This window comes from Mustela nivalis, assembly GCF_964662115.1.
Source record: "Mustela nivalis genome assembly, chromosome: 12".
In the NCBI taxonomy this organism is placed as follows: domain Eukaryota; kingdom Metazoa; phylum Chordata; class Mammalia; order Carnivora; family Mustelidae; genus Mustela; species Mustela nivalis.
The window spans coordinates 30,811,477-30,832,125 of NC_139031.1; the positions used below are offsets into that span (position 1 = coordinate 30,811,477).

The 20,649-nt window shown below is 36.6% G+C and overlaps 1 long non-coding RNA gene across 1 annotated transcript in view; it reads left to right on the top strand.

Moving 5' to 3' along the window:
• Nucleotides 1-19,680, top strand: part of LOC309845617 — a 72,155-nt gene extending 52,475 nt beyond the window's left edge. Inside the window, exon 4 of the long non-coding RNA XR_014301383.1 lies at nt 19,416-19,680. This is a non-coding gene — a long non-coding RNA (uncharacterized lncRNA). The remainder of the gene's footprint in view (nt 1-19,415) is intronic.
• Nucleotides 19,681-20,649: the final 969 nt, after the last annotated feature.

Here is a 20,649-nt window from a genome sequence, read left to right on the forward strand (position 1 = left end):
AAGAAGGCTGGAGTAGTGATTTTCATATCAGATAAATTAGATTTTGAACTAAAGACTGTAGTCAGAGATAAAGAAGGACACTACATCATTCTTAAAGGGTCTACCCACCAAGAAGACCTAACAATTGTAAATATTTATGCCCCCAGTATTGGAGCAGCCAACTACACAAGACAACTGTTAATTGAGATAAAGAGTCATATTGATATGAATACATTAATAGTAGGGGATCTTAACATGCTAATCTAAGTAATAGATCATCCAAGCAGAAAATCAATAAAGAAACAAGGGCATTAAATGACACATTGGACCAGATGGGCCTAATAGATATATACAGAATATTCATTCTTCTCAAGTGCATATGGAATTTTCTCCAGAATAGACCACATACTGGGTCACATATCAGGGCTCAACTGATACCAAAAGATTGAGATTATTCCCTGCATATTCTCAGACCACTATGCTTTGAAACTGGAACTCAACCATAAAAAAAAAGCTTGGAAGGAACTCAAACACTTGGAAGCTAAAGACCACACCTTGCTTAAGAATATTTGGATCAACCAGGAAATCAAAGAAGAACTTAAACAATTCATGGAAGCCAATGAGAATGAAGACACTTCGGTCCAAAACCTATGGGATACAGCAAAGGCAGTCCTAAAGGGGAAATACATAGCCATCCAAGCTTCCCTCAAAAAAAAAATTGAAAAATCCAGAATATACCAGATCTGTTTACACCTTAAAGAACTGGAGAATGAACAACAAATTAAGCCTGCCCCACACACAAGAAGGGAAATAATCAAGATTAGAGCAGAGATCAATGAGATAGAAACTAGAGATACAGTAGAACGTATCAATGAAACTAGAAGCTGGTTTGTTTTTTTTTTAAAGAATCAGTAAGACTGATAAACAATTGGTCAAACTAATCCAAAAGAAAAGAGAGAGGACCCAAATTAATAAAATTATGAATGAGAAGGGAGAGATCATGACTAACACCAACGAAAGAGAAACAATCATCAGAAATTATTATCAACAGTTATATGCCAATAAGTTAAGCAACCCAGGCAAAATGGATACATTCCTGGAAACCTATAAACTTCCAAAACTGAATCAGGAAGAAACTGGCAACCTGAATAGACCAATATCTAGTAACAAGATTGAAGCAGTGATCAAAAACCTCCCATAAAACAAGAGCCCAGGACCTGATGGATTCCCTGGAGAATTCTACCAAACATTCAAAGAAGAAATATTACCTATTCTCCTGAAGCTGTTTCAAAAAATAGAAACAGAAGGAAAACTTTCAGACTCTTTTTATGAAGCCAACATTACCCTGATCCCCAAACCACCAAAAAGGAGAATTTCAGACCAATATCCCTGAGGAATATGGATGCTAAGATTCTCAACAAGAATCCTAGCTAATAGGATCCAACAGTACATTAAAAAGATTATCCACCATGACCAGGTGGGATTTATCCATGGGATGCAAGGGTGGTTCAACATTTGCAAATCAATCAATGTGATGGGGGGGGAACCTTTTTAAAACTTTATATAACTTGGTTATGTAAGACGATCTTTGCTTCTAAGGGCTTCCTGGAGGAAGCAGGGAAGGAAGAAAATAGTGGCATTTTGGTAGATAGGAACATTTTATTAAAAATCAGTTCTAACAGAGATGAATCATAGCTGGGGAAAGATATATGCACGTATATGTGTTTAATCTATATCCTCAAATGCAAGAATTTGAAGCCTTTGTAAATGTATAGATACATACATAAATAAATACATACACAGATATATAATTATACATTTATTTACATTTATTTATTTATGCATTTATTTACATATATGTATAAAACTGATGAGCTTTTATTTGATTTATTTGCAGAAAATAATAGTCCTCAAAAAAAGCACTGAAAGTGAGTTATAGCCATCTTAGCTCTTCAAAGGATGTTTTAACCCCCCCCATCATCAAACATTTACAGTGAAATATATTTTGATTCAGTGTTTTCTTCTACACAAGCACAATAAAGAGAACATATTTTTCTTCCAATAATTGAAATGTGCTATTAAAAATAATTCCTATTTGTATTCTCATCTTGCAGTATTTTTGACAAATTGTATTTGTTTATAAGCTCTATATTATATGACATTCATTGGCCATAGAAACCATTTTCTAGATATGTCTCTTCAAGTAAGAGAAATAAAAGCAAAATTAAACTATTGGTACAACAGCAAAGTAAAAAGCTTTTGCACAACTAAGGAAACTGTCAGCAAAACAAAAAGGCAGTCTACTGAATGGGAAAAGATAATTGCAAAAAATGTAGGATCTTATACAACTCAACACCTTAAAACCCCAAATCATCTGATTAAAAATGAGCAGAGGATCTGAATAGACATTTTTCCAAATAAGACATACAGATGGTCAGCAGACACATGAAAAGATACTCAGCATCACAGCATCACTAATCATCAGGGAAATGAAAAGCAAACCACAATGAGGTTTGCTTTTTCTAACACCTTACATGTGTTAGAAAGGCTAATATGAAAAAAAAAAAAAAGATAAATGTTGTTGGGATATGGTGGAAAAGGAACCCTTGTGGACTGTTGTTGGCAATGTAAATTGATGTAACCACTCTAGAAAAAGTATGGAAGTTCCTCAAGGAATTAAAAATAGAGCTACCATATGATCCAGTAATTCCACTACTGGGTATTTACCCAAAGAAAACGAAAACACAAATTTGCAAAGATATATGCATCCCTATGTTCACTGCAGCATTATTTACAATAGCCAAGATATAGAAGCAACCCAAGGGTCCACTGACAAATGAATGGATAAAGAAGATATATATATAAAGATGTATTTATATGTATCACACATATATTAGACAGCCATAAAAAAGAATGAAATCTTGCCATTTGCAACAACATGGATAGACCTACAGGGTATACTGCTAAGTGAGATAAGTCAGAGAAAGACAAATCCCATATGACTTCACTCATATTTGGAATTTAAGAAATAGAACAAACAAAGAAAAAGGATACCAACCAAAAAATAGCAAACTGGTGGTTACCAGAAGGGAGTTATGTGGAGAAATGGGTGAAATAGATAAAGAAGATCAAAAGTATATTTATCTCGGTGAACACTGAGTAATATACAGAATTGTTGAATTATTATTTTGTACTGAAGTTAGTACAGTACTGTATATTATATTTCAATAACATTTTTTAATTTTAAAAATTCATGTCTCTTTCCCACCTTGTAGTATTTTTACTCATTGCGGAGACTCAGTATATGTTTGTGTAGTTGAGCTGTGATCATGTATTTTGCCACAGTTGTGCATAAATTTCAATCTTTTCTGCTCTTCAATCTTTCTGCTCAGATCCACTAAGTCTAAGTGTTTAGAATTAACTTTGTGTGTTGCATGAATTATCTTTATCATATATAGGTATTTATTTTAAATATATTGAATTTGGAAACTTCAAAACACTCATAATTTTGTGGGCTTTTGTTTTGTTTTGTTTTTTTGTTTGGGGGGTTTTTTTCTTTTTACCTTCTGGAAAGGGTAAAGGAAAGAACATCCTCTTTTATTGTATGCCTGCTACTGCTGTTCCAGGTAACTTGCATAAGTATTATCATAGAGTCATAATATCATTCATATGCCAGTAGCCAGTGCTAATATTATCAGTCCCTATTAAAACGAGGAGAACTTGCTTTATCTTATTCATTTCAGTGGATCATGGATTGCAGACCAGACTTCCACGTAGTTACTAGTTATTTTGTTAATTTCATACTTGAGAATCATGGATTTTTAGAGCAGAATTCAAATAACAATCTATGACTTAAATTTTCTTTGTACAGTTTCATTAGGTATTTATTCAGCAGAAGATTATATTCCTTGCCACAAGGGGTAACTCAGTACCTCCCACCTGTGAACCACTATGGGTCTAAGAAAATTCTTTCTAATAAAGAACAGGAATTTTCCCCTTCTAAAATCCATCCACTCGTTCTTAATTAATTTTGGGGGGCCATGCAGAAGCAGTCCAACAATTATGCTAGCATATTAGTTTCCTAAGTAGGAAGTAGGGTTTCTGTAACAAAGTACCACAAACCACAAACTGGATTGCTTCTAACAGTAGATATTTGTTCTTTTCTATTTCTGTCTTATTAGCTGGGCCACTCTCTCACTGAAGAGTCTGGGAGAAAATCTGTTGCATACCCTTCTCTTAGCTTCTGGTGTTGCCAGCAACTTTTGGCATTTCTTAACTTATAGATGCATCACTTCCTTTTTTTGCCTCCATCATTACACAATATTTCTCTGTGAATCTATGCCTGTGTTTCCTCTTCTTATAAGGACACCATTCATATTGGATTAGGGCTCATCCTACTGATACCACCTGAATAATAATATCTACAAAGACCCTATTTCTAAGTAATACCATGTTCAGAGATACCATGGGTTAGGACTTCTACATATCTTTTAGGAGACCTAATTCAACTCATAACACTGAGCATCTACTCTGTTCCAGGGTTTGAATTAGTAACTGAAGAACATAAAGGGGGAAGGAAAAGATGAAATAAAAAGATGAAATGAGAGCACCTGGTTGGCTCAGTGGGTTAAGCCTCTGCCTTCGGCTCAGATCATGATCTCAGGGTCCTGGGATCAAGTCCCGCATCGGGCTCTCTGCTCAGCAGGGAGCCTGCTTCCTCCTCTCTCTCGCCTGCCTCTTTGCCTACTTGTGATCTCTCTCTGTCAAATAAATAAATAAAATCCTAAAAAAAAAAAAAAAAGATGAAATGACTGCACTCTGAAGGATCTCAGTCTAGTTGGAAAAAGGTACATAAAATTAGTACATGTTCAGGGACACCTGGCTGGCTCAGTGAGAGGGGCTGATCTTGGGGTCCTGAGTTCGAGCCCCACATTGGGCATAGAGATTACTTAAATAAATAAGTAAACTTAAAAAAAGAAGAATTAGTACATGTCTAAAATGGGTGAGAATGGAAACGCTGAGAACAGAAGCCATCCGCCCTGATTAGGTAGTTAGAGCAAGGCTTCATGGAGGAGGTTACTTCTTGTTTTTTTCCATTAATTTTCTGCTTGATTATAAAACAAAATTCATATTCAGTATAGATCATTGGAAAATAGGAAAATCATAAAACAAATAAAAATCTTAAACTTTCCCTCAAGGATAAAGTCGTTACTATTTTAGTGAACATTTTCCAGTATTTTCTCTGTACATGTATAAAAACTTTTATACAAAAATGAAATTGGTATAATATTTGCTATAATGTTCTATAAACAATTTTTTTCTGTTTAATAGGATGTCAAATTTTTTTTCACTTCATAAGATATTCTAGAATATTTTTTGAGCTATATAATAGTCCATTTTGTAAATGGATTACAACTTCTTTAAACTGTTTACAGAACCATAAATATATCTTAAAATCTCTTATTCTTAAACTGATGATGTGATTTTCATCACATAAGAAAAATCTCCCATACCGTCCAGGTAAAAAGCATCTCCAGGGGTGCCTGGGTGGCTCAGTGGGTTAAAGCCTCTGCCTTTGGCTCAGGTCATGATCCCAGGGTCCTGGGATTGAGCCCCACATCAGGGTCTCTGCTGGCAGGGAGACTGCTTCCTCCTCTCTCTCTGCCTACTTGTGATCTCTGTCAAATAAATAAATAAAATCTTTTAAAAAATTTTACATTCTCACCATCAGAGAGGAAACCTGTTTCTCCATGTCATCCTCAACATTCTGCATTTTAAAAGTAGGCCACTTGATGGGTGAATATGTATATCTTGATTTAATTTTCATGTCCTTGGTTTTTAGTGAGGAAAATTTATATATTTATTGACTGTTTCTACTTTGCTTTTGTGAATTTTCCTAAACATAAGCTTCATGAAGGTGAATACTATATATCTCATTTTACTACTGTATTCAGTTCTCAGTACAGTAATGGATATATGGTTGTTACTTTGTAAAAATTTATTGAAGGCATTCAGGTATTAATTTTTTCTCATATTTTTATCAATGTATTTTTATTTTTCTTACTAGTGAGTGCTCTATAGAGTCTAAATATATTCAACTTCCCATTTATATCAGGAATATTTTTCCCTTGTTTGCCCTTTAATTTTTGTTAATTAAAATTGTTCCCATTTCTGTTTAGCAAATCAAGTAATATTTTCCTCATAGCATTGTGTCTTTGGTGCTTGCTAAATAAGGCTTTCTGCATGCCAAGATTATGTAACTAACTATTCATCAGTAGTTATAAGAAGTGATTCAGGAAGTAATGGTCAACCCCTATTTTCTCTGAAACTCTTAATCAGTATTGTTGTAGGATTGTTTCCAAAGTCTTTTGAAATTCCAAATATCATTATATAAAAATGATATTGGAAAATTATAGCAACAACAGTAATTTTGAAGCTAAGAATTACTGTTAAGCAATTAATATGTTAGTTTAAAAGAATCACAACCCTAGTATTTATTATCATCATCATTTCTGCTTTACAGCTAAGGAAACTGAGGATAAGAGAAGTAAATAAAACTCATTTATATCTGAGTTGGTTTCTGAAACAGTGCTTTTTGGTTTTATATCAAAACATACTGCTTTAATTATTTTAGCTGTACCACATGCACGTCGAGTTAAAGAATGGACCCACCCTCCTAAATAGAGGTGTCTGCTTCATTTATTCTCCATATACAATTTATCCTCGCCCCTCATTTCTCATGTTTTTGTTCAATACTGCCTTTCTAGTTGGAATAGTGGCTTAAGAACTCTGAGGGATACAGTCAAAGCTGTTTTTGAGTATTGTCGAGACTTCAACAAAAGAGATCCTTGGAGGCATGTTTCCATGGGAAACATCTTGAATCTCCTGTACCTAACTTCTTGTGATATCAGCTACCTTAAAGGAGGAAAGTGGCGAGTTATTTTTGGTGTCTTTTCTCTACCTGGACCTACTTGTCCTATATCTAGCAGACACTCTTACATACTCTAGCTTGCGTAAGGTATTTCTGTCGTTATATTTTTTCATCTTTTCAATAAGGGTACAGGTATAGAATAGGAGGTTAGATGTTTATTTAGAAATCCATAAGGATCTTTAAAGGGTGAGTGAATGTCCTTTTAGAGGCATAAGACATTCTAGGTAGGAAAATTATTTATAGAAAGTGTAGAAGTAAGAAAGAAGCTGTCTAGAACTGGTGTGGTTGCAAATAGGAAGACACAAAGTAGGAAAGGTGGTTTGGAATCAGATTATGCAGGATTTTTTATGCCAAACTGAGATACATGGGTTTTGTTCTTTTAAGAAACCAGGAGCCGTCAGAATACTCTCTACAAATGACAGTCCTTCCAAAACATGAAATTGCTTACATATTTCCCTTAAGATTGTTTTCTGCAAACTAATAAACTAATACACCCAGTTTCTTTTCTCCTCAGATAGCATAGTTTGATTTTATCATTTTTTGCTAGCTCTCCTGTGAACATACTTCAGTTTATCTGTGGCAGTTACTAAGTATACTTTATAATGTTTCCTTTTGCATTTTTAAAATGCTGCTTTCACATGTATAGTATCTTGAAGACCCTGGCCTTATCGCTTTCCTCTTTTTTATTCGTTCCTACCACCACACACATAATACCTCCCAACAAATGCCAAATACTGGAGTCATCTTATTAACTGAGTAGAGACTTGATTCGTTGGGGGTGAATAAAGTGATTAATTGTTAGTGTCAACAATCAATTTGTATTTGGTACTAATGCTGCAGACCTCTTGTTCTCTCTCTCTCTCTCCAACAGTGTATCAGCATGTCTGTTTTTTTATTTCATGTCCAAAATGAAGCCCAAAGATCAAAAGTAAGGGACAGCCAGCTCTCAATCAGGGGCCTGTTAATTAGATAATAACTTCTAAGATTTCCCCAATTTTTTTTATCTGAATGCAAACGAATAATTTATTTGGAAACTCTTCATATCTTATGTTATGGTTTTCTTAAAGCTGGTTTGCTGGTTTACAAAAGAGCTGAAACATTGCCATACTTCCATTAAACTAAAAATAGAAAAGAAAAAAAAAGCAGAGTAAGTGTTTCCCACTTGTTATGTCCCTTAAGTTTCTCCAGCCATGCGGAGTATCTTTAATGGCATTATCGTTAGCTTGGAATGCTGTGTAACAGCCTTTACACATGTACCAATTTAAATAGGAAAAAACAATGGCTAACCGTGATACAAAAAAAAAAAAAAGGTGGGGTAATAGCATACACACCCTGAATAGTTCAAGCAAATTTCCTGGAAGTTTGCCAATGGAAATTTGGAACACTGTCTAGATGTCTAAGACTACCATTCCTATTCTGAGATAAAATTGACCATATTAGATACTATTAAAGTGATCTTGTACTAAAATACATGAATCAAGAAGAATGTGAAGTTTTTAAAAAAGAATCCCTTTATGACTAAGTAGTAGGGAAAAACATACCATGGGAATATTTGAGTCTTCCATAGCAAAAGATGGCTCCTTGATATTTAATGTCATCTGTAACTGTGAATAAGGGATAGTATGTGAGCATTTGGGAGTGGGGATGTGTCTTTTGGCAAATACCTCAATATGCTGCCCTACCATGTTTGGTGGACAGCATCATTTCTGATGATGAATTTGTTAAGCAAGCAAATGGTTATGTCAGAAAGAATGATAAGAAACCCATCAAAATATACCTAAACTTGATGAAATCTAAGGTTTTTTATTAATTTTTTTATTTTTTTAAAAGATTTTTATTTATTTATTGAGAGAGAGGTAGTGAGAGAGAGTATGAGCGAGGAGAAATCAAAGGGAGAAGCAGACTCCCCATGGAGCTGGGAGCCCGATGCGGGACTCGATCCCAGGACTCCGGGATCTGACCTGAGCCGAAGGCAGTCGTCCAACCAACTGAGCCACCCAGGCGTCCCGATGAAATCTAAGTTTTAACAAGGACATACATAACTGTTTGTGATTATAATTGGATACTAAAATGGAAGTATTTAATGAAAGCCTTAGCTTTGGCTGAAATCTTCCTTACAAAAATATGCAGAGTACTCCCATTTTTTTTTAAATGAGGTGTGCGAGTAGCAGGAAAGATTTCAAAGGACTGTCAAAGGAGGTGGTCAAAAGCTAGGTTTGTGTAGGTCTTTACCCATGTTGAAGGTGTAAAAGGGCAGGCATGGAGATTAGAAGAGAGTTTATGGGGAGAACGATCAGAAAACTCTGAGCCCTCTCCCCTCCCTCTTAATTATGCTCAGGAAAATAGGCATCAAAGTAACCACTCAGAAAGCTTGGCACATGTCCCTTGCTACTTGGAAGGCTTAGTGAACACAGTCTCGGGCCAGACAAATTAAAGGGTAGGAAGCTGACTGTGGCTGGCTGGCTGCCCTGATGGTGGAATTGAGAGAAAGCAATACATTGGTACAGTCTGTTCTTCCAGGATTTATTACGGGCAAAGAGTGTGTGATAGTTTCTCACAGACCAGGTGAAGGAAAGGAGAGATAGAACAGAGCATGTAGGGTAGTTTTGCCCTTTCTCCAACAAGAGGCTCTCAGAAGAGAGAAGCTGGAGGCCTTCTGTGGATGTTGGGGACGAAGGTGGGCAATCATCCAGAGGTAATGCTTTGCCCTATACAACAGGAACTTTGGAGAAGTGTTCCCCAGCAATGGCCTTCTCTCCAAAGAACTTAAAAAGCATTTCCAAAAAGAACAAGAGTTTTAAACACCTGTCAAGCCTGGAGAATGTCTTCTCCAGTTGTTTGTGACAGTATGTAATGAGTAAAATCTTTCCTGCTACTTCATCTCCCTAAAGCCCTCCAACTTCACCTTGGGAGAAGTCAGAAACCATGGATCAGTGAGCTGAAGGAAGAGAGGTAGAAGCATAAGACAGAAACAGAAATAAAGCTGCTGTTCCTTTGAACAAATTTGACTTAGGAGGAGAAGATTCGGTATAAATATAGTTAGAAGTTTTTACAATTACATGGGACTGGTCATTTTAATATTAGAACTGTGATTTAGGGGACTAACCTGACCAGAGGTTACTCTGAGGGGGACCAAACAGTCAACAGTACCTTCCCTAAAGTGCATCTTTTAAAGTGAGGGAAGAACCAAGCCTGCAGAATGAGTTTGAATGGGCAGCAGTTGCCTGGTTGCACACTTGAGTCATTCTTGTTCAGTGTTTGTGATTAGCTATCTGTCTTTCCCCAAAACCTAGGTTTTGGTTCCAGATGGGAGGTTCCAGATGGGAGACCAATTGGCTCCCATTGTTAACTTCATTCTAGGCCCAAGGGGAAAAAAGGATCCTTCATCCCAACATATTTCAGTAGTTGAGGATCCATTTACTTCTTTGCTGGCCCCTCTAACCTTATACCTTGAAGTTTGTTTTAACAGTCAGCATTTTGCCTCCTTCCTTGTCACAAAGCCTCCATATTGTTTTCTAACTCTGAGTTCAGTTTTCAGTGTGCATCTGACATCATCCAGATGTTCTTTCCATGGCCTGAGCTCCAGTGCCCTGCTTGGAGTCCCACCACACATTGCCAGTCTACCTGCCAGCCCTCCTTGGTCCCAGACCCCTTCAGGCTGTACAGAGTTGCCTACTGGGACCTCCTACTCACTCATTCACAGATCTCCCTGATGCAAAGTTCCTGCCCAGACTTTTCCCTGCTTCTGGCTTTTTGCTTCATATTATTGGTGAAACAGACTCCTTTTGCCTATGTTGAGCCTCTGATACTCCTTTCTTGCTACTGAGAAAACCCCCAGTTGCTGTCCCATGTAAAGGGTCCTACCTCATCTCCTGGCCCAAGAACCCCTTATAGATCAGGCCTGGGTCCCTTCAGTCTTCTTAGACTTTGGTTAAAGCCATGGAGAGCATATTCCTCAATTGAGAAATACTTATTTAGTGAATCCTCTAATCTGAGTGTTTTGATGTTTTGAAGTTTTGAACATATCCTTGAGTATGTGAGGAAGATCCATTTGTACAATTCTTAATTCTTAATTTACTTTAAGAAATCCATTTCTTTATTAATTGCTGTTACACTTTTCTATGCCTTTCTCACCCAAACCGCCTGAATGACAGTTCTAGCAGGGAGAGGCCTTTTTTGTAATCCCATGCTAATTTACCAGGCTACCAGGAAAGCTTCTTCCAAGTCCAGGGGTACATCAGACAGCAGTGCCACCTTGTAGAACAGGTTTATCAAGATATCTAGGTTTTATTGTGCACTTTGATTTATGGGAACCCGTATTCATGATTTATTACCTACGCCAACTTGATCAGCAGGAAAAGCAACATTGAGGATGTTGTCAAGAAGGTAGGCTTGGATTTACACATTTATATAAACCAAACGCTCTTTCTTTGCTCTCTCTTTCTGCTCTACCTAGATTTCCCTTCAGTACCTCCCTTGTGGCAGCTGAGTGGTAAAGTCTACCCTAGAATCATAACCCATATCCCTGGTTATGATGTCATTTTAATTAAAAATGTAGTAGAAGATAAATTCTTTTTTTAAAAAATAAAACATTTTATCCTTTTAAAAATAGCTATGATTTCATTTAATCCTTTCAATTTACATTCAAAATAAAAGAAAGGACAAGGACCAATAGTGCCATTTGACAAGGGTATGGATTGAGGGATTTGATCGAAAAGTTAAGGGATTTGAACAAACTTAAATAGTTTAAATTTAAATAGTGAAGTTGGGTAAGCCCCTGGTCTCCAAACTCCCAGCCCAGCATCCTTTCCCCAGCCCTTATCCTTATTAGTTCTATTCTTTTTTTTTAATTGTGGTACAGTTTGACATTTAAGGTTTTATTTTTTTCAAATGTACAACCTAGTAATTTCATATTCATATATATGGCAAAATGATCACTAAGATCATAAGTCTGGTTAGCATTCTTCACCATATATATGGCAAAATGATCACTAAGATCATAAGTCTGGTTAGCATTCTTCACCATATATAGTTAATTTTTTTCTTGTGATCTTTTAATATCTAGAAAGTTATTAATTCTAAAGATTAGGTCTGGTTGCAAGTGATAGGAAAACCAAAATATTGTGGTTTAAACAAGTCAGCATCGGAGGGGCACCTGAGTGGTGTGGTCAGTGAAGTGTCTGACTCTTGGTTTCAGCTCAGGTCATGATTTAGGGTCCTGAGACTGAGCCCCACATTGGTCTCCATGCTCAATGTGGCGTCTACTTGAGATTCGTTCTCCCTCTCCTTCTGCCCCTCCTGTTCGTGCTCTCTCTCAAACAAATAAATAATTTTTTTTTTAAAAGACAGGAGAACAAGACTGAATTTGATCATTTCTTTGCTATCCTCAACACCTGGGTTTTCAAGACGACTGCCCAAGTTCCAGTGATGATGTCCACAGTCTAACTAACCATAATGATAAGGAAGATTAGGGACAGAACATATTTTTCCCCTTTAAGGACATTTTCTAGAAATCCATACAGGTTATCTTTGCTAAATTCCATTGGCCATAATTTAATGACATGACCCTAGTCAGCTTCAAGGGAAGCTGGGAAGTATAACCTTTATTCTAGATGGTCACATGCTTTGATAAATTTGTAGGTTCTATTTCCAGAGAAGAAAAGGAGGATATTGAGGTGACAACTAGCAGTGCCAACCACAACTTAGCATTTTATTGGCAGAGGTCTGTTTTCCTTAGATTGCCTTTTTATTTATATCTACTTGTTTCTGAAATACTGTGAGATTTTTAGATCTTTTATTTTATACCTATGAACTGAGTACCCATAAATGTCAGTAATGGTAGAATTATTTTAAAATTTTATCTTCACTCTAATTAACTTTTAATATGACATCTTGCCTGGGTTTTAATTAAGAAGATACTGAATAAACATTTTCTTTGATTTGTTTATCATACAAAAAATGGTATTAAATAAATACTCAGATATATTGATTAATAAAATATATTATGCCATCACTTGGATCAGTCCCTTCTCATTACTCATTTGGACTCTTATTAATCAACCATCTCAAACTCTTCCTCTTAAATCTATTGAAAATATCACTGCTGATATAAATTCCCTGGAGTGCAGCTATGATAATGTCACTTCTCTGTGTAAACATCTTAATGAGTTCCCATTTTCTATAGAATAAATCTGAAGTTTTAACCTGGAATTTACCACTTCCCAAAATTCAAACCTTAATCTTCAGGTTTGCCTTTCATTGTAGCATTTGTGATATCCATCCTTAGTAGAAATATTGCCTATATCCTATAAGTGTCTGATATTTTACTCCTTTCTAACTTTCCTCCTGAAGTTTTGGGGGAAGTACCTCCCCATATGTCCCCTACACTTCTCCTCTCCACATATCTTTTTCTTCTACATATTTTATCATTGTTCAGGGACAATGAAATAGTCCTGGCCTAACACTGATATTTTTCTTAAATGTATTACTATGGGTTGAATTTTAAGGAATTTATGCATCTCTTACTCTCTTATCACATCATACATTGATTAAATAAACTTTTTAAAAATTTTAATTCACCCCAGGGCACTTTGTAAATAAAATATATACATTAAGTATATATTGAATGAATGAATAACATAATGTTTGACTTTGTCTACAAGTTAGGGCTCCTTGGAAACACCTCATAAGAAATGAAGAAACAGGGGCGCCTGGGTGGCTCAGTGGTTTGGGCTGCTGCCTTCGGCTTGGGTCATGATCTCAGGGTCCTGGGATCGAGCCCCGCATCGGGCTCTCTGCTCCGCAGGAAGCCTGCTTCTCTCTCTCTCTCTCTCTCTGCCTGCCTCTCTGCCTACTTGTGATCTCTGTCTGTCAAATAAATAAATAAAATCATTTAAAATAAAAAAAAAAAAAAAAGAAATGAAGAAACATAATTGGGCTCTAATTTTTTACTTCTAGTTTAAATCTAGTACCAAACAATAGAAAGTTAATGTCATTACTATTTGATACCAAATGAATAATTCACAAGTTAATTCAGAATCAGTCTAATGTCTTTTGCAAGAAAAAACAAGAGCAATAGGGGCGCCTGGGTGGCTCAGTGGGTTAAGCCGCTGCCTTCGGCTCAGGTCATGATCTCAGGGTCCTGGGATCGAGTCCCATATCGGGCTCTCTGCTCAGCAGGGGGCCTGCTTCCCTTCCTCTCTCTGTGATCTCTTCCCTTCCTCTCTCCTACTGTGCTCTCTCTCTGTCAAATAAATAAATAAAATCTTTAAAAAAAAAAAAAAGAGCAACAAAAACACATTACAAATCCCATGTATTTTCTTCTCATAAATAGTGTATCTTTATTAGTCATGACATTCCTTTAGCACAAAAGTTTAAATTTATAGACAACTATTTTCCAAACAGTTTTTTAGAAAGAAAAAGAGTGGGTACTATAAGTTTGGACCATTTTGATTAACATCAAATTTGGGCGGCATTCAGAATAAGTAATTGATAACTTGTGAGTACTTAGAATAATAGATTGTGGTGTCCATCAGAAGCCATGAATTACAAGTTGCAACAAATTAGATTTGCTGCTTCTTTTGATAGGGATATCATAGTGGAAAATCGGGAAAACATTACACTTAGATTTTCCATTATGTGTATCTTTTGTTTCTGGGACAGCTTTGTGATTTGCCTTTGGCAGCACCTTCTACACCTTTTATCTGATTAAACAGTCTACAGATTTAGAGCCATAGCATTTTCACTCTTTTTATCCTCACCAAAGTGTGGTCCCTATACCTTTATTCTTAGAAGACATCCAAAGTTTGTTTCAACACCAACATTCTATCGCTTTTGTTTTGTACAGGTCTATCAATTTTGTTTCATTTTGTATAATTTTGTACAATCATGGCTAGAGGAGGATATCCTGAATGTATAACATTGATATTTATTTATTTGTAATTTTTTCTCAAATAATAGTAGTCATTTTAATTGTATAATAATGTTGGAACAGAGGAGAGGTAATTGCAGTCTTAGCTTGTTAAATATTTTAAACAGAGCATGAATATCTATTAATAGCATCTACTCATGTAAATATTTAATTGAATTTTCCTAAATGGATTCCTCAGAGAATCACAAAGCAACCTCTGCTACATTATTTGAGATAATAGTCAGATTCATAATGCCAGAAAGGACCCAGGATTTAATCCTAAACTTCTCTGACTCAACGACTTAGTACTATACCCTTCTTCCAGTCCTTAGAGTTAGAAAGTACAAGTTAGATATCACTATTGATCAGATCCTTTTTTGTGTAATTCACATAACTTTAATCCAATCAGTAAATAGAAGGAAAAATCTCTAGAAAACTCAGAATTATTTTTGATATTTGAGAAATGATGGCTCAGTATCATTCGAGTCCGTAGACGTACACAGAAGAACTAGTTTCCAAAGCAACAGTAACCAAGTTGCCCTTATAAATTCAACAATCTGAATTATTTATTTCTTAGGGATTTTTCAGTAGGGATAATAAAAACAAGTACACAGTACTACCCCATATTTAGAGCAACTGTCATTTAAAGGGAAAATCTTGTTGCATTTTTTTAAAACTGAGGGTTGGTGGGGGGAGGGGATTTGGGAGAAGGGGGTGGGATTATGGACATTGGGGAGGGTATGTGCTTTGGTGAGTGCTGTGAAGCGTGTAAACCTGGTGATTCACACACCTGTACCCCTGGGGATAAAAATATATGTTTATAAAAGATAAAAAATTAATAAAAAAATTGGTATTTCGAACTGCCACAATTTACCTCCTTTTAGTGGTATGGAAAAATGTGTAAGAGGAGAAATGAACATTGAGCTTTTATGTCTTAATACAGGTTAAGTAGGCGCATTGTTCTTAACAGAGCTAATGGATAATATTCAAGCGCCGTTCTCTCAGCAAGACTCTAGCTATTTGAGTAGAGAGGTATCTCTCACTCTATGAAATAAGGTCATTTTCCTATTCTTTTTCACTGGTGAGTGAGTAGTAATTCAGTAAGTAATAGATAGGAGAGAGAGAGAGGTGATTCTGCCAGCTGGAGTCAAAAAGACCCAAATCTCATATGCATGTAAGCATAATAATGTAGCCATCCAACATCACCGTGGAAGGAGATTTTCTCTGTCACCCTTCCGTAAGGCCTCTTAGAATGCTCACTGGGCATATCTTTTATTTTCTTCACACTTGCACTTTAAACCTGCTTTCTCCATAAGCAAGGGTGAATGTTCGTGTTGAGTATTCAGCATTTCCTATATTAGCACCCTTTAGGCATAAAATCTTAGTCTTCAAAAAATCTTAGTCTTGTGGCGCCTGAGTGGCTCTGTTTAAGCATCTGCCATCCACTTGGGTCATGATCCCAGGGTCCTGGGATGGAGCCAGGCCTAGGGCTCCCTGCTGAGCAGGGAGCCTGCTTCTCCCTCTCCCTCTCCTTCTGCCCCTCCCCCTGCTCATGCTGTTTTGCACGCTCTCTCTTTCAAATAAGTAAATAAAATCTTTTTTTTAAAGGTTAAGTCTAAGTGTTTACCTTCCCCTGCTTCTCCAACTCTTAACACAAAATAGGTAATAGCATGGAGGGCATTTAGCTCAATTTTCTGACATGGACATAGAGCATGATGCCATGTTTTCTAGGTTTCTAAGGCTCTTCCTCAGCTGGTATTTTATGGTTCCTGATGGATACCACATTCTATTCTAAGTACACAGAAGTTGTCAGTTCAGTTATCTGTTCTGAATGCTGCCCAAATTTGATGTTAATCAAATTGGCTCAAACTTACAGTACCCACTTTTTTCTTCTTTGACTTAAAAAAAGCATTGACGGATACATAGCAGAGCTGCTCAGTAACATCTCCTTTATATTATCTTTAAGAATGTAGCTGAGTTGAACAAAATAAAAATTACATCTGTTCTGGACCCATTTATTAGAAACATGGGCAAATTATTAGAAGTGATTCCAAAATTTTATAATTTTTTAACTACATTAAAGATGTAAAACACTTGCTTCTATGTGAAATAGAACACTGATATTCATTTTTTTTAAATATTTTATTTATTTGACAGAGTTAGAGAGAGAGCACAAGTAAGCAGAGCGTCAGGGAGAGGGGGAGAGAGAGAAGCAGGCTCTCTGCTGAGCAGGGAGCCTGATGTGGGGCTCGATCCCAGGACCCTGGAATCATGACCCGAGCTGAAGGCAGCTGCTTAACCAACTGAGCCACCTGGGCGCCCCAACACTGATATTCATTTATGGAGGTTTGAACTACTTTTCTTTCCCTCAGGTGGCACTCACTGTATAATTCATTTTCTAAAATATATTTACTGGCATTAGCAATTACCTAATCACTTTGTGACCATTTGGGTATCAGTTTTCCCAATCTGATGAGGAATAATTGCTCTTAAAATAGAGTCTGATAGCCCCATTCCACTGACATTATATGATTTTGACAATTAAAAGATAGTAAGTAGGCTGCTAATTTACTATTGAACAATCTGCAGAAATAAAGAGCTTCCTAATTTTCCAGAGGCTTATAGGCTTTTGTTTTTCAGTAACTTTCAGGGGCTTAATAGATGCCAAAGCACATGTCACCAACTCAAAGTTTCTGAGTTGGGGGGTGCCTGGGTGGCTCAGTGAGTTGAACCTTTGCCTTTGGCTCATGTCATGGTCTCAGGGTCCAGGGTCCCTGCATCGGGCTCTCTGCTCAGCGGGGAGCCTGCTTCCCCCCTCTCCCTCTGCCTGCCTCGCTGCCTACTTGTGATCTCTCTCTGTCAAATAAATAAATAAAATCTTTTTAAAGTTTTTTTTAAAAAAAAGTTTCTGAGTTGGGGAGAGAATAGAGAGTCATATAATGGCAAATATAGCCCTTATGATTAATTCATGGAAATATGAGGTACCCAGAAGTAAATGAAGGCCTTGTTTATTTGCTTTTATTTTTATTATTTTCTATTTTAAAATTTTACTGAATAATAGTCAACATACAATATTGTATTAGTTTCAGATGTACAACATAGTTACTCAATATTTATATATGTTGAAAAATGGTTGCCACAATAAGTCTAGGAAAGTCCTCTTTATTCACTTGCACTCCAAACTTCCTCACTTTTCTGTCCAAATCAAATTCTGCCAGTTTGGTGAGTTTATAGTTAACTCATTCATACATTTGAAGAGTCTTACTGTATATCAGGAACTGTGATAGACACAGGCAATGGGGAGACCCAAATGCCCTAAAGATTTGCAAAGAAGTAAAAATGTTAAGATCAACAGATCTTAAAAAAAATAATAATAATAATCAACAGATCTTTGGGGGGACGGGGGTAGAAAAATGAGGTAAGCAGAAAAGTTTGATTTAGGAAGGAACATTTGAGCTGGGGAGAAAGAAAGAGGGAGGAAGGATATTCCAGCCCAGTGATGAAACCTAGTGATATGCACGAAGATGATATGGTTGGGAGTACACCATATGTATGGTTGCTTGGCAGGTTTACCAGCATAGAGAGAGAGAGAGAGAGAATATGAAGTTAGAGCACTGTCTGTAGAGGAAGACTAAGCAAGCCAGATTGAATTTTGGATTTCTCCTGTCGGCCCCATGGAGACCCTGCACTTTTTAGCACTGAGGACTAAAGTGATCAAATTTATACCTTTGAACAAAAAGATATACTGAAAAGAGGAGAAAATGGATGAAAAGAGACCAGTAATCAATCTACTCATTTTTGTTTCTTATTTGGTGTAATGTATAGGCCCAGTGAACGTTTGAGGAAAGAATAAATATCCACTGGCAGATTTAACCTATCAATGTAGAACTCAGAAGCAAGATGGGAGTATATAGGTAGGGGTGGCCTGAAGTATCATTTGGGTGAGGTGCATAGAAAGAGGAAGAAAACAGGATAGGGTTCGAGAAAACACCAATGTTTTTAGGAGCAGGTAAAAGATAAGAAACCAACAAAATGACTAGTGAAATGGGAAAAAGCACGGAGAATGTAGTGTCCATGATCCTAATGGAAGTAAATTTAAAGAAGGAAAGAAAGAATAAGTAAAATAAAATGGTGCCCCAAGGTGAATGTTGGTTTTCCTTTGAAGACCATTGCTGGCCATAATGACAGCAGCTTCATCAGAGTGACAGCAAAAGGAACCATCCTGGGGACCCCTGGGTGGCTCAGTGGGTTAAGCAGCTGCCTTCGGCTCAGGTCATGATCCCAGCGTCCTGGGATCGAGTCCCGCGTCGAGCTCCTTGCTCGGCAGGGAGCCTACTTCTCCCTCTGCCTCTGCCTGCCATTCTGTCTGCCTGTGCTCTCTCTCCCACCCCCCTGATAAATAAATAAAATCTTTAAAAAAAAAAAAAAAAAGGAACCATCCTGTGGGGAAGAGGATAGGAAGAGACGATGAGGGTAGTTATGGAGGGAAGAGAAAGATGGGATTTGCAGCTGAAGTGGAAGACCGTGTTAAGCCTTCTTTAGTATAGGTAGAGCTGAACTTTTTTTTTTTTTTTTTTTTTTTTTTAACAACTACAGACAATAGAGAACTGAAAAAAGGAAGAGACAGAGAACACTGATGGATAAAATTCTGGAGAAGGCTTCAAGCAGTGGGATACCACTGAATTGGTTGAAAGCTGTTTTGGTGAGAAGAACTTAAGAGCTTAAAAAATACTTAAAATGGAGGAGGGGCAGGGATTGAGCTGGTAATTTATTCATACATCTGCTATCAAGAAGTTGATCTAATTGAATCCCTAATTCTGGTAAGAAGGGATAGCTTCATTTAAAAGCATAATTTTTCTTATTAATTATTCATAGATTCATAGGTTTTTTTTGTTTTGTTTTGTTTTTAACCTGAAAGTTCCTGTCAGGTCAGTAAGATACTAAAAATGGAGCAAAATCATGAGTTTGGGGCCTCTTTTTCTGGAGTGTGTGTCTAGTAGTTGGAGTGGTTAATGGAGGGATGGAGGTGCTCCTTTCTGCTTTCTGCTGTGTCTCCTGTCACTCCAGGGAGGTCCAGATGGGAGGTGGGAAGGGGTAGGGACTGAGATTAGTCTGGATTCTGCTGGTACGGGCACTAAGGATTTATTTTCGCTGTTTTGGATGGGTGGTCTCTCTGTTGAGAAAGTGATGCAAGAATCCTTTATCTATCATAGCAGATAATCAAAAGCCCCTTTTTAAAAGCTCAGTTGGAATAAGAAAATATGAAGTTGTAAAACCTATAATATAGAAGTTCTCAGTTGCCAGTACAAAGTGATGACACCCTAGAAACTCTGTTTGCACACCGGAAGCTGGATTCAGTGACAGGAATGTCATAAATGATCAATATTTTTAAAGCTACATATTAGAGAGTAATAAAAAATTAATTTCAACGTGACATCATTTAAAAATGGATTTGTGTTAAAAATACATAGTTTTTCTATAGGTAAGAGTCTATTGCTTGATTTGTCTCTCTTTTTTTTTTTTGGCCTCTGCTCATTTGTTTCTTGAATTCCACATATGTGGGGAGATAGGTTAAAAAGGTGATGGAAATTGAGGAGGGCACTTGTTATGATGAGCACTGGGTGTTGTATGGAATTGCTGAATCGCCATATTGTACACCTGAAGCTAATATAACACTGTATGTTAACTATACTGGAATTGAAATAAAAATGATTAAAAAAGTAAAAAATGTACTTTTTATAATACAACTTTCAACTCTGAGAAATATTTGGTGTTTGAAATATTTTGTGAACTGCTTTTCAGTCTGAAAAGAAAATTATTTTTCTTGATT